Source organism: Choristoneura fumiferana, chromosome 11 (genome assembly GCF_025370935.1).
Source record: "Choristoneura fumiferana chromosome 11, NRCan_CFum_1, whole genome shotgun sequence".
In the NCBI taxonomy this organism is placed as follows: Eukaryota; Metazoa; Arthropoda; class Insecta; order Lepidoptera; family Tortricidae; genus Choristoneura; species Choristoneura fumiferana.
In genome coordinates this window covers 18,155,625-18,171,149 of record NC_133482.1, presented here as the reverse complement: position 1 = coordinate 18,171,149, position 15,525 = coordinate 18,155,625, and the positions used below count along the sequence as shown (strand labels likewise).

Below are 15,525 nucleotides of genomic sequence, written 5' to 3'. Positions count from 1 at the left end.
AAATGACCTACTTATTTATGTAGTCTTATGACTGTGCATACCTTCCGCCACCTAACTTTGCCTAAAAGTTCATTGCCACGACTAGCACCGCAAAAACTACAAAGGTATAATTCCAATAATTGAATAGGCTTAAGCGATTCTAACACAATCCGGAAGTAACGTAAAGACGTCGCATAAAAAAATATCTCAAAAATGCGTCAAAACTGAGTATTAAGTAATGAACTTTTAGGCAGATTTATATGGCGCGTGGTATACTTATATAGTATCTTTGTAGCAGACTTAAAACATTTACTTTGCCCAGTCCAGCTCCGTAAAGTAACGCCTGATTCTATAAATTATTTGAAGTTCTTTGACCATCAATTCTTGTCACCGTCATTTTGTAATAAAGTAACAGTAGGTATAGTTATTAAACGGTTACCCAAGACGGCCGTGAAGCGTCGCGAGAATGTCACGATCATGCGCAAACACACCGACGGACAACAGTTTGAGATCGGAAGTTACTTTTGGGGTTATGTAAGCAGGAAATGTTTGCAGTCCACACAGTACGCTAGCATTAAAATCTGACAGAGCAAATCGTGTCTGATACGACTCTCATTTTAGGGGTCGTGTCAGATATTTTTGCACGCTCAGCTCTGACTGATACTGCTTCAGTGTTGCCACCTCATTTTTCAGAAGTCGCTAGAAATTTTGCAAAGATTCACCAATGGCAAGTTTGTTTCAAATCCTTACTCATATTCTATCTATCTGTCTATAGCAGCCCTTGTTGCGTCCGTCTTCGAACGTAGGCCTCCTCTTCACGTTTCCACGTCTGTCTGTCCCCTGCCACCCTCATCCAGTTAGTACCGGCTTGCTGCCGGATGTCATCCGTCCGTCTCTTATGTTAAAAATGCGAAAATAACTCTGTCTATTAGTTTGTCTGGCACCTGTCACTGAAATAGTTTGAGACCCCAGGGAAAAATTAATGTATACCTTTGGTGATTTAATGAAAACCTGGCGTGAACACGGCCGGATTTACCATGTCGGGGCCCCTAGGCAATGCTCCCTTTCCAGCCATTTGGAAATCATCAGCTCTTTTCAAGTTCAATCTAAGTAAGTAAGAGACAGTATGCATCGCAAGAATGCATATTTTACAATAAAAAATAACTTTACCTCTTTTGCTTACTTACTTAACACTTTATTTTTTGTGGCGTTTTTGTATTTCCTTTTTGCGCAATAAAAAATATAAACAAACAAACTTTATGAAACATTTTCAATTTCTTTGCTTGTCTATTCTGACTAATCCAGCCCTGTTTAAACAAGGCCATGTTGCGGAATTTCATTGGAACTAATTTGTTGCACTGGCAATAATTTTGATGATTGTCAGTGTCACTGTGGCGTTTTCTTTGAACAATAACAAAAAATGCCCAAAACGCTAGTCAACAAACAACAACGGATCATTGTGAATACCTAATGTTTACAACAAACTACAGAAAAAAAACGCTTGGGGAATGAAACTATTTCACTACAAAACCTTTCCAAATTAACATCAGAAATACAGGTAAACGTTGTAGACAAGTCAAGATATCATTGTGCCGACTATACTGACCTATTGCCATATAAATAAGAACAAAAGCGCCCTCTTGACGATAGTCATATATGTTTGGTTTACCTACCTTTAAAAGAAGATTAGCCGAAACAGTTCACCTTCGAATCATGTAGATTTAGGGGCTGTTTCACCATCCATTGATTAGTGTTAACTGACGGTTAGGTGTGATGCCGTCTCTATTTTTTTTGTTCGAGTAGACGGAGATGGCATCACATTTAACCGGCGGTTAACGCTAATCAATGGATGGAGAAACAGCCCCTTAAACTAATTACAAAATTAAATCCACAATTATGGAGTGACTTTAAACTGCTTAGAGAGACATTTATACGTATTTACAATACAATACAATAACTCTTTATTGCACACCAATACAGTAAACAGTACAGAGAACACAAGTATATACATAGAGATTTTCTAAGGTATTTACGTATTTATTTAATAAATAACTATTTTATTATTATTTTAAACGTCGCAATTATTTCGTAATTCTATAACCCTTCGCATGACGAGATAGTGATAATTAAATTTAATTCAATTTGCATCACAATGATCACTGATATTTTGACAAAAAAACAACATCCATAATTTCAATTCATTCTCACGACAAGGCTAAATGCGTAACTAAGAATTGAATTTGTAATTAAGTATAATATGATACTAGTTTGATTGTTAACGGGCTAAGTGCGAGTTGGAGTTTTACGCGAAGAGTTCCGTACCTACACTGTCAGTCACAGTAATAATATTTATCGTAAACCCTTCGTCTTCCCGCCGATCTACTCGCCGCCGTCGCGCGCCCGGCCGATTTTCAAATACGGTATTTGACAACTCCTGAATTTGCCATATCTTAATATTGTTATGAAAATATAGATATACAGACTACAGACAGTGTTTAGCGAAGAGAAAACTTAAATCGGTTGAAAATTGGATTTATAGTGATTTTTTGAAAAATCTATATACCTGTCTCTTTCTCAAACGCTTTTCTCTATGCAACAAGTATGGCGCTACTGGCGTGTGACGTCACATGCCAGTATGTCTTTCTCTGTCTAATCTTGTATTTTAAACCTTTATAACTTTGTCATTTGTTAAGGAAGCTTAATAATTGTTTCTCTATTCGATAACAGGCATTGTGTAGTTTTAATTTATAAAACATATACAAAATAGTCAAATACCGTATTAACCGCCCGCCAAAATGTCAGTTAGCGCGTCGCCTCACCACGGAACCGAGCTCGCTCCGCGCGCATTGACTGTTCTTTCTGTATGTCTTATCTTATCTTGTGTTTGGGTTGGGTGTTTAATTATTCAGTCTCATGTTCAAAACGTTATTGATCTATTTCTATTGTGAAAGTGTGTACAGTGAATGCCAGCTAATAAAGTTTTGGACTCCTACTTATCCGGCCTTTCATTGATTCACCTATACAATATATTATAATTAAATATCACGTGATTTTTGGCACAGAGATAGTTTATGGGCCAGAGAGTGACATAGGCTACTTTTAAGAGGCTGACAAGACCTAATTTTGTTGAAATTTATGTCATTTACGCAGTTTTTTAAGAAAAACTATTTGTTCTAGCGCATCAAAAAAATATATGTTAATATTCATCATATTTCAAAGACCGTGGACGGACTCGAAACATAATAGGACAAAATCGGCTCGATAAAGAAAAATTGCAAAGATTGGTCTTAAAATCATCTTTAAACGGTTCTATGTCCTTATTTTTTAGACGTATGAGTCTGCAATTAAAAACATGAAGTGAACATATTCATACCTAAACTGCTAACGAGTCATATTTCACAAATAATCCATACTTTTTTTATTTCAATATTTATTTATTATTATCATCTAAAACCCGGCTGCTCAGTTACAGCGACAGTGGGCTCTCGTTTACTCCGATACAAATAGACAGTGTGCGTCGACGCGCCGTGCTAGACGGACCTATGCTTCTCGTTTGCGCATCGAAAACTTGTGTTAAAAATCTATAAATAGTTCCCAAAGGGAATCGCGCGCGATAGCCGAATTACACGCGGGCGAAGCCGCGGGCAAGAGCTAGTACTTTAATATATATTGAACACCCACTACTAGAGAATAAACATTCGCGTTTTTCATACAAGTATCTGCCTCGACCGGGTATCGAACTTGGGGACCATGAACTTTGAAGTCAGGTTCTCTAATCACTGGGCTATCAAGTCCTTTACTGTAGAATGGGTCCATATCGACTCGCATACTTATTGAAAGTCCGAATGTAATGTTTCTCAGAATGATCGTTTGTCATAACTCTTTGTTCTCAGAATCCATTAATTTTTCAGAATTGTTATAAAACAAACCTAACCTAACCTATAGTCTTCTATAGGATGAACATTTGAAAATTCAGAAAAGTTTAAGGTTTCAAGTGGGAAAAAAATTATGACAAACGATGATTCGGACAAAAATTACGGTATGACTTGCGAAGAGTATACGAACTTTGGCGCTCCCGTCTCTAATTTTTCTCTCTTCTTCTATTTATGTTTTTACGGTGTTTTTTTTGTGAGAGTGTGTTTTTTATGTCAATAAATGTTGTGAGTTTGAGTTTGTAATAAAATCGAGCAACAAATACCGTCTATATAAATGAACTAAAATAATTTCCTTGCTCACCCGCGACCTTAAGACCTTTTAAGAGCGTCTATATACTTACTCAGTAGGTATACTTTCTTGTTTGTAAATTGAATATACATCATTATAAAGAATTTCAGCTGTCTATCCATTTCACGGACGGATGGACACTGTAAAGGTAATTTAATAGGTTTCGTGTGTTCTTTTCAGGTCTCAAAATAAAATGACAATCGGTCGGTGCTCTCTGGGACAGACCTTTTCATCGTAAGCAGCAGAGCTGTGTATCTAACAACCGCAGTTCTTGTGGACAGAGCCTTAACATCGCATGTTTGCAATAATCCGTAATCTTAATAAACACCGTAATTTGCTTTCGTAATCATATTTTAACTTGCTAGTTGCTAAAACTTCGAATTAGGTTGCGTCTTCATTTTAAGTGTGCATTTCCAGCAATTGAAAATTTGACCTTGTTATTGCAAACAAAGGTTTGATTTTATATTATACTAGCTGTTGCCCGCGGCTCCGTCCGTGTACCAGTATGAAAAATAGTTTACGTCCTATTCTCAGACCTACCGAATATACTTGCACAAAAAATTTCATAAAAATCGGTTAACTCGTTACGGAGGAGTTTGGTTACAAACACTGTGACACGAGAATTTTATAAAGGCTGACCAGGAATATAAAAAACCTGACGCGAGGGCAGCACTTCTACGTTTTATATTGCAACATTCTTTACACTTACTATACGATACCTACCAGTCATATTGATAACGTTGTCGGTGATGTTATTTAAAGGAATATTTTGTAATCCTTCAGACTTTTTCTATGACAAATACTTTTATACATTGTAAATTATTTTCCTACCAAGGCTATGGATAATGTTCGGCATTTTAACGCACAAAAACACAAAATAGCACTTTAAAATACGACGCGCAAACAACGTTGAACTTTGACAGCAATAGACAGATGACATTTGAATTTATTGTTACCAGTGCAAGAAATTAGTTCTATTGGTTTTCTGCAATATGGCGAGGTTTTTTTTATAACTTTATATTAATTAAAAGTAGATTGTGCTGGGTTGGGCTTGGAAGTAATGAATGAAAAGGCACAGATTGATTGTTTTGTGCAAGACCAGTTACCTGCACACCGATATCTGACATAGGCTAAAAGGCTCAAGTCTTTCTGGACGTTAATTAATACTCATCACTCGTAAGTCTCATAACTTCATCAGTAAGCCGTTAGGAGTAACGTCCTTAAATCCCTCATCAAATGGCTATAAATTATATCCTGACAGTACCACAGAACTAATAGAATAATAGAAATGGCCATCTAACCTCCGGAGCCCTCGCGTACTTTATAAAGGACCAATTAACACTAAGAATAATGACCGAATGTACTTTATGAAATACAAATCGATCATTGAATAAAGAATTCCAAGAATTTTTACGTAATATCCAAAATAACAAAGCAGGTCAACCACGTCTAGGTCTTATAAGCACTAAGTTCGTTAACAAAAGTCAGGACTCAGGAGGCTAAGTAACATTTTTTTAGCCATTATGATAATATTTATTATGATATTACTTATACCCGTGTACCTATTATAGTGGCGGGTTAGAATTACACCTTTCCATTTCTTCCGTGGATGTCATAAGAGGCGACTGAGGGTAATATAGGTTTAGGTATACCGTAGGCGATAGGCTATAGCAACCTGTGACTATTGTACCGTTTTTCTCAAACTTAATGTGCTTAATGCGTGATGTGTGTGTGTATATATTACTTATAGGGCAAATCCGCGTACCTAGCAAAAGATAGGTATGAGGAAGCTAAATGTTACGAACGTAATTTTTTTGAATTGTGAGTCGTGTAATTTCTGCTACATTTGGTTTTATACAAAAGTCCAGTTTGTGTCGCACGGCGACTCAAAATGAGTTGTGTACAATAAAAATTGTAGGTAGGTATCCTTTTCATAAAAAAAATACAGTTTTTATTGCAAAACTGATGTACAAACCCGAATGCCGAATGCCTCTCATGCCATTGGATGGACCCAATTTAAATGCGGTTTTTCTTTGGGGGAAATGAGCTTCCGTGAGCTGGTTCATAGCGAAGTGTCATTATAACCTAACCAACAAAAAATTGGAAAACCCCCCGATTTTGTCACTTCAAAGCTCAATATCTCAGAAATGGCTAAACCGATTTTGATGAAACATGTCTAAGAACTATCGCTAGAAAACCTAATTTAAAATAAAAGAAACCGCATCCAAATCGGTCCACCCGTTTAAGAGCTAAGGTGCCACAGACAGACACACAGCAGACAGACATGACACATAGCGTAGCTTTTTGCGTCAGGGGTTAAAAATCGGTTCAGTCGTTTTTGAGATATTGAACTTTGAAATTTTAGAGTCGGGTGTTACACTAATAACATGGATAATTAGTGATGTCCGAAATAAAAACTTAATTTCATTTCATTAAAAAAATATCAAGTTAGTTAGGTTAGTAACTCGCGCGTTCTATCCCTTTTCTTAGCTCTGTGGTCGGATATGACAGTGTCATCCGTAAAAGTGGAACTGTGTGGATTAAAGGGCCATTTATATGCGGCGTGTGAGCGGCGCGAGGTGTCAGTGGGTTGCCTAACAGGGTTTATGTGCCCATCATTATGAGAAGAGGTAAAAAAAGCCATAGGAAAGTTTTTGGCAAACTTTCTATAGAATATAGGTACGAATTACTTCAAAGTTCAATATCTCAAAAACTGCTGAACCAATTTTGATAAAACATGTCTAAGAACCATCGCCAAAAAACCTGCTTTAAAAAAACCGCATTCAAATTGGTCCACTCGTTTAAGAGCTATGGTGCCACAGACAGACAGACTCTTTTGTGTCGGGGGCTAAAAGCCTCCCTATAGACCTCTAGACCAGTTGCCTCGGTTGGAAGCGGCTTGCATCCACCGTGAACCCGCGACTTTAACCAGGTCATCCGTCCATCTCGACGTCCTGCGCTGCGCTTGCCGATCCGCGGGCTCTACTCGAAACCTCTCGGCAGCAACGACCATGCCACGCCGAGGGTTCAATCCATACAAGTCCATATAGGTTGTGCTGTAAGACCTACTTTTATATTATTATCATCAGGTCTCTAAGACGTCAAATTCAAATCCTTTCAAAGTAGGGCATGAGGACATGAGAGTCAATGTGAGAGCACGTAACCTCAGCCCGCCGGGGACATGGCTCAGATGCTACGAGCTCATCATTCAGAGGCTACGAGGAGTAAGCCCCTATAAATCTGGTACCAGCAGGGGAGGGCAGGGATCTGAGCAGCATTGCACGGTGTCGATTTGAGGATCGCTCGGCCAGCGAGCGTCTGAGTGTGACTTCTTGCTCCCATGGCGACGAGGGAACCAGTGTGCTTTTTAGTGGGTAGGGAGCGTTCAAGTATTACGTAACGCAGTTTGGGTGGGGGGGTCTTGTAAAAACTTACGATGCGTTACAGGGGGGGAGGATGTGTTTCAAACTTCGCGTTACGGGTACGGGTGAGCAGTTGGTTCCAATGGAGTGCCGAAAGTTTCTCGATGAGGGCTACGGTATAGATGTCGCTAGCGTCACTGCTTAAGTGGCTAAATAAGAAACAAACAAGCTGAGATATGAGGTGCATAAGGGAAATTCGTGTCTGTATTGTTGACCAGTGGTGTAGCGGTATAGCACGCGGTACGGAATACCGAGGACCTGGGTTCGATTCCAGTGCTGGTCTTATTTTTCTGGTTTTTCTGTGCATCTATAATTCAGTTTGTATTTTCAATTTAGGTTTTACGGGATGACCGTAAAAGTAAAAATTTGGAATTGAAATAAAAAATACAAAGAGATTCCAAATAAACAATCTAAATTCGCGTTACGTCACAATTTTTTGTAACAAGTACATACTATAATGTCCTCAAAAGTGGGAAATTCGCATCATCAGTTGTTGTTCTTGGAATATAAATGCTCTCATGCTAAGTTGCCAGTGTGACTGTGTCTAGAAATGCCAGCTTAATTCGGAAACTGCTACAGAATAGCTAAAAAAATGGTAATTTGGGTGTTACGTTACTTTTAGGAAGGGGGAGGGCAGAGAAATGTTACGGCGCGTTACATGGGGGGGGTCAAAAATCTCCAAAAATTGCGTTACGTATTACTTGAACGCCCCCGCACTCGTATCCCCCTCGTGGCCTAGCTTGCAGGGTTGGATGCATACAGCGTGTGTTGAACAATTCGACATGTTTGCGACATGTTTGTGTATTTGAAACTCATCTGGTCCCCAAGATACAGGTTAGCCTAGTTTGGGGTCCGCTAGACAGTACATTGTTTTGTTTTCAATTTCATGTTTCACTAAATAATTTTAGTCATCTCGGCATGCTGATGTTGTGAATCCCAAACATGAAACTGTAAAGGATTTATAACCTTTCTTTTTAATAAAACTTTTTTTACTTTTTTTTACTTTACTTTATGTATAGCCAGGAGTTGATGATGATGATGAGAACTTGCTTATGTCAGTTTTAAATAAGCATTTTTATTTTATTTAAATACGGAACTAAACAGCACTTCAATCACTTAGCGTCATGTAAACCAGTTATTATACAAGATTGAAATAAGGAAATATAAAGACGAAATCTCTTAGTGACGTACGGCTTTAGCTAATATAATATAATAATAATATGAATTCTGTTGATAATTTTATCTGATAACTAGTCGTTACCTGTGGCTTCGCACGCGTAAACCGTTAGGCCTAGAAATTTTTCTATGTTTCTGCGTAGTTCTAATTTAGGTAGGTATTACTTTATTTGTATTAATAATAATACGACTGTTCGTTGTCTAGTCTTGGACGTTGAATATGACTGTATTCAAGTACAATTTGTATACTATAAGTATACTATCCATTGCGTACTATCCATAGCTTTGTCAAGTGTCTCAAGATATGCAATGTATTTATTAAACTGAGTTTTTCCAATGTTGGAAAGTACATTACTTGTTCCACATTATCTGCATAAAAATGAGCATAAGTTATGTGTGTCGGTATTTTTACATGCGTATGGGATTGTTTTTAAATGGTACCCTTTACATATTTCCATAACTGCAAAAGAACAATGGTTGTTTTGGCTTGTAAAGTTTGTCAGGGCGAAGGTCGAGAAGGTACATCGTAGCTAGTGATGATTTTATCGACTGTCAATGTTTTGGCAAACGGCACGGACGAATCTAACGTCACGTTGTTTTTAAAGTTCCGTACACCAGAATATATAAATAAACAGTTGGGATTACTTTATCTCTCAAGAGCCTTTTTAGGGTTCCGTGCCCAAAGGGTGCCAACGAAACCCTATTACTGAGACTCCGCTGCCTGTCTGTCTGTCTGACCGTCTGTCACAGGGCTCTATCTCTTGAGTCGTAATAGATAGACACTTGAATTTTTCACAGATTATTATATTACTGTGGCCGCTATAACAACAAATACTAAAAACAGAATAAAATAAATATTTAAGGGGGGCTCCCGTACAACAAACGTGATTGTTTTGCCGTTTTTATTCTTGATATTAATAACGACAATAGGTAGACGCTGTAACAAATACTGTTTATTTTTACAGAAATAATATTTTTTTATGCTTTGAAATAGAAGAAAAATATTACTATTCAATCAAATAGTAAATAATTTTGAATGTTAACTTACACAAATATTAATTAATCAAGCTGGATAGTACTCTAGTCTAATTCGAAGAAACTACCTTCATTGAATAAGTGCAAAGGCAAAAGGCAATACTTAAACAATGCTGTACTTTAATATTATAAAAACTTTTGCGAATGGTTTTTCAAACCAATATGGCCATTCATAATTTTTTTTGTTATCTAAAAAAAATCGACACAGCTCATCACTAGCTTCAAAACAAAATTCTTGTTGATATTTATGAGAACGGCCAGTTCATGATAGAGATGCGTCGCGCGGCGGTCGCGTTGTTGCCAGTTGCGAGTTGTCGCTGTTGTCGTTGTCGCCGACGTCGCTCAGACCAGCCCTAGTGCTAACCGGACTTTACCAGTGGATAAAACGAACCTGTTCTGGTGTTTCTAGACATTTATGTAGTGCTAAAGCTTCGGTGCTTTTTTGGGATATTGAGTGCAAAAGTTTTTTCTTAAGTGCCATATTTATATAAATATATACAATACAAGACAGATAACATTACATCAACTATTATTGTCAATACTTTACGCAAATGCGACAGCATATTCTGTGACAGTCTTCTAACTGCCGAAGACCGTGAAATTTTTGAAGACACGAGGAAATTAAAGTAATAAATCGATCTCCGCGCGTCAAGATCTACCTTCAGAAGACACTCTAGAAGTGTGGAGGAACTACTTACCAAGAAGCCCTCGTAAGCATGAGGGTGCTGTTGATCGTGGCTGTTCTGGCAGCAGCGAGGGGAGACATCCTGGACGGCCTGGGGGCGCTGCTGCCGCCGTTCCTCACGGAGAACTTCGAGGAGTTGATCAAGACAGCAGCAGCGACGTGTAGGTTCACTTGATTGAAATGTTATAAAATAAAAATAGCTTAGATATGCGAGTAGAATCGAAGCTTAAATTTAAAGCCACCCTGTATACTTTTTTTGAGCTGTCAAAAGATGATTCTCGCAGGGTTATTCCCATAGATCTTGTATGACAGTAGCTAGCTATGATGTCAGTTACTTTTGCCAATTCAGTCGTATTTATTTGTTTTAAAGCAAATAAAAAAATATTTTGAAGCTGATCGAAGTTAATTTGGTTATCAAAGCTTAAATAGTGTTTTTTAATAGAGTCGCAAACCGGAATTATTACAGTGTCCATTCATGTTTCAAAACACGCATATTATTTGTTAGGACGGGTCTCGGAAAGACAGAGGTACAACAGTCACCCATAAAGTCAAGATATTTTTGAATCACGTTTAACAACTGTTTAAAAGAACTTAGTTTGCGGTCAAAGCGTACATAACAGTCAATATATTACTAAATTTAATATTATTAAGTACCACAGTTTATTACCTTTAACATAAAGGTTCGTCCACGGTACAAGGGCGGTGCACCCAAGTCTGCTCCGACCTGCGACCTTTACTGATGTATGTTAATTAATGCATTCCACGCGTGTCTTTCCGCAAGCTTGGTTCAAGTTCAATGAGAACTGCATTTTGAACAGATTGTGGCTGTAAAAATAGTTTACGGTTGTCAACGTCACTGATAATAATGGTAGACTCTACGATCTAATCTAGTGGTGCTCTCTCTGGTAGCATGTGTTGTTCTCTTTGGCTTGGCACGTCTCTTTCTTTCCCTGCCTCTCCTTTTCCCTTCAATTATTGTTCGTATCTAACTATCATGTCGAATTTAATGTCGTTTCAATGAGGGCTATCGTTTTTTTGTCTCACTAGATGGCGCACTGTTGCGTGAGGTTTTTAAGTATAGCTTTAAAAGTTTGTTATTACGGGCGTGAAAACAAAGTTTAGATTAAAATCATATTTAATACACCTTAAAACCATACCACAAAAATATCAAGCATGCCACAGTGTTGCATAGTCCCCGTTTTGTTCGGAAAAAAGGGAGGACAAAGGTTTCCGAAAGACAAAACTGTCACAAAACACAGACATTCATTGCCCCGGAACGCATATTTGCCATAATTAATTTCAGATATTGCAAAATATTTACAAAATTATTCTAATTATAAATAAACCCGCGTAGCTCACCCAAAAGCTATGAGATTTGACATTTCGGAGACCTCACGCTACACTAGCGCCCCTAGTGGCGAATTCATATATATAACAAATATTTCAACAAACATAATATAGTAAGTATAAAAAGAAACGATAACAATTATATAGATTAAAAAATATCTAAACCCTGTATCTCTCCTACCCGGGGCATCGTCTATACATTTTCAAACAACTTCCTTTCTAATGTATCCATACAGATATAATAAATGCGAAAGTGTGTGTTTGTATGTTTGTTGTTATGTTTCACGTCGAAACGGAGCGACGGATCGATGTGATTTTTGGCATAGAGATAGTTTTTGGGCTTTTTATCCCGGAAAAATGCACAGTTCTCAGGAACTGTGTGTTCCCTCAGGGGAACAGCGCGCGATAACCGAATTCCACGCGGGCGAAGCCGCGGCCAAAATCTTATATTATTATGTGTCGCTAAAGTCGAACTTTCCAATTGACAGACACGCCTTATTGATGTTATTCGATATATGGAACGCAAACAGTAGGTCATCCATCGTTCAACTCGCCACTACCACTCATACAACAGCAAAACCTAGCAAAATTGTCCTCTAATGGTCAGAGCCATATTTATAAAAAAAATAACTTTTGTTTTTTGACATACAAACGATACTAGGTAGGTCCTTTTTTAAATCAAATGGCTGGCAAACGAGCATGCGGGTCACCTGAAGGTAAGTGATCACCGCCGCTCATGGACGCCTACAGCATTATTAGGACTGCGTGTGCGTTGCCGGCCTAAAATGGGCTAATGGGGAGGGAGGAGGGTGGGAAGGGGGAAGGGGAGTTGGGCCTCCGGATCTCCCTCTCACCGTAGGAAACACAGTTGCAAAACTACTATCACGCCGGTATTCTGTGGGAGGGCCAATCAACTTTTATACCAACACTCATCTGTTAGCGACATTTTTCAAACAATTGCAGATTTTTGTGAGTAAACATGTTTTTTCTGTAATGTAATAGATGATGTACCTACAGGAATACATGCCATCCTACGTAAGTTCAACCTATTAAACCGTGAAATATCTTGTTGGAAGTTCGATTTTTTGGTAACGCCAGAGACAATTTTGGTAACGCAGGAGACGCCCAAAATGTCGGTAAAATAGTTGATTGGCCCGGGAGTGTGGTACTAATCCGGTCTAGCCGGCCCATTTGTACTGCAGCCAGCAAGTTGTTACAGTAAGGTTCTACCACATAATACTACACTTTTTATTAGCCAATGGACTCTTTATAACTGATAACCGTACTCTTTGTAGGCCGTTAACCCCCTTTCCGCTTAATTTCCAATTGGAACCGAGTTTTCTTAATAACCTTACCAACAAAAAGTTGGAAAACCTCCGACTTTGTCACTTCAAAGTTTAATAACTCAAAAACGGCTTAACTGATTTTGATAAAACATGCCTAAGAACCAATCGCTGGAAAACTTGCTTTCTAATAAAAAAAAACTTCATTCAAATCGGTCCACCCGTTTAAGAGCAACGGTGACAATAGCGGTCAAACTTATAACACCCCTCTTTTACGTCGGGGGTTAAAAACAAGATGCTATAAGCAATATTGAGTATTGAGTATTGAGTATTGGATATCTAAAAAGCACGATGGCGAAAGAGCGAGAAGTCTAGAGGCGAGATACCTCAAGCTCAAATTTATGCTTCCGACCTGTCTAATCTGACACACTCATTGCACGTTTTATCAGTGGTGATTAACTTAATTACGCCACAAGAATAACAACACGTAACAAATTGTGCCGTCTCATCAAATACTACATGACAGCTGCAAACCAAATACCGTCACGAACTCGCACCGGGAGGTTACCGGATATTAAGCATCATTTACACGGTGCAAGCGTCGTACGAGTTGCTGTATATTAAGGATGGGCCGAATTATCGTTTTGTTATAGGTATTCGGCATATTCGGCAGATTTACCGAATATTCGTATTCGGCCTAATGTTCAGCTAAATCACCGAATGTTCGGCAAAGTGGTACTCAAAATTTTTACTGTATTGAGCCATACATGAGTTGAGTGTTAAATGTGTTATCATTATGAGGTACAGCGAGGCTTTATGGTTTTGTTGACACTGTGGCTTTATTTCCAATAACAGCAGATAAAAAAGATGGTTATTAATTAAAATCAAAATATAAGTAAGATCTTCATAAATAAAATATGTTAATATAATCGATCAGGTCTTTATTGTGAGAAATTGAGCAAGTTTTTGTTTTCAAGAGTTAAATTAAATTGATTAAATTACAAATGAATCATATTTCTAGTTTCTACTTAGGAATCAATTATGCCGAATATTCGGCCGAATATTACAATAGGGACGGTACGATACGAACTTCGAGTTCCGAATTTCGTAGTAGCCCCCTGTTCTTCAATAGTTCATAAGACCCCTGACGCTAGAAATGGTGCTGTAAGCTCGACGAAAATGTCTGTCCGTCTGTTTGTGATATTGTAGCCCCTAACGACAGATGTACTTACCGATTTCATGCGGCATTTTTTACGTGAAAGCAACCCTTATAGGTTTCTCTTAGCTGTTTGATAAAAAACGATTTACTCGTATTTGACATGTTGGATTTTATCGAGAATTTTTCAAGTTTCTAAGGTTAAGTTAGGTTAGGTTACGTCCTATTCTGAGAGAAGGCCACAGGCAGGGCAGGGCAGGTGGCAGGGGGGGGGGCGGATTAGATGATGATGTCCTTTTTTATGTTTTAAACCTCAACGCAAAAAGAAGATTATTATAATTCCGACGCCAATGTCAGTTTAATTGGGTTTCCTTCCGTTCCGGTGCTTTTTATTAGCTACCATGAGAATCGGTTCAACCGCTTTTGTGATATTGACTACGTATTGACAATATCGGGGCTTACCAACGTTTCTAAGTATTGTTCAGACACGGCGGGAATCGCGTGGTTTGAGCGCACCGTCCTTTTTCTGAGTATTGCTGTCTGGACGCAGTCTAGTTTTTTAAGCCAACACGCCCGTGATGGGCGTTGTTACATGGCGGTGTATGGACGCCATCACACTGAGGCACTTGTCCCACCGCCGACGATGAGCGAGAAGCGAGTAACTAGAAACGAGTGGGCGAGCAGCGAGAAGCGAGTGTAGTTTTGTCGCTCGGCTGTAAGCGAGTGTTCGCGTACGACGGGCGATTACTCGCTCCACTCGACTCGCTCGTGCGGGGCGGCGCCAAGCTGACATCACTGAGCGAGTATCTATAGCTCAGTGAGTTTTATAGCTCTTGTCGCTGTGACAAAAGATGTAAGAGCGAGTTTCGCCGACAGTGTGAACAGCCAGCGATCAACTATTAATATATGTGTCTCTTTTACTCTTACAGGATCTTATATCTTTTGTTCGTTTCTTGAGCGGGAAAATAGTCGATAGCCAATTGTTTCCTCGCTGGCGGTGAGACAAGTGCCTGACGGCGGGCGCGGGTCGGGCGCGGGTCCATATACCTACCATGTAAATAAGCCCGTCGCATCAGACGTCTGTCTGTGTGTTGGGCCTTTAAAGACCATCTGGTAAATCACGCAACCTTATGTAACGAAACTCGTACCGTTTAGATGAGGCATTAGCCTCAACATGTAATTTGTGTGCACGTCTGTCTCCCTAACCGTGACATGATA

The 15,525-nt window shown here is 38.8% G+C and overlaps 1 protein-coding gene across 1 annotated transcript in view; it reads left to right on the top strand.

Annotated features, from left to right (window-relative positions):
• Positions 1-10,099: 10,099 nt before the first annotated feature.
• LOC141432906 (lipase member H-like) overlaps positions 10,100-15,525 on the top strand; it is a gene marked incomplete in the record, with an annotated part of 18,810 nt that continues 13,384 nt past the window's right edge. The window contains 1 exon segment of the mRNA XM_074094736.1: positions 10,100-10,319.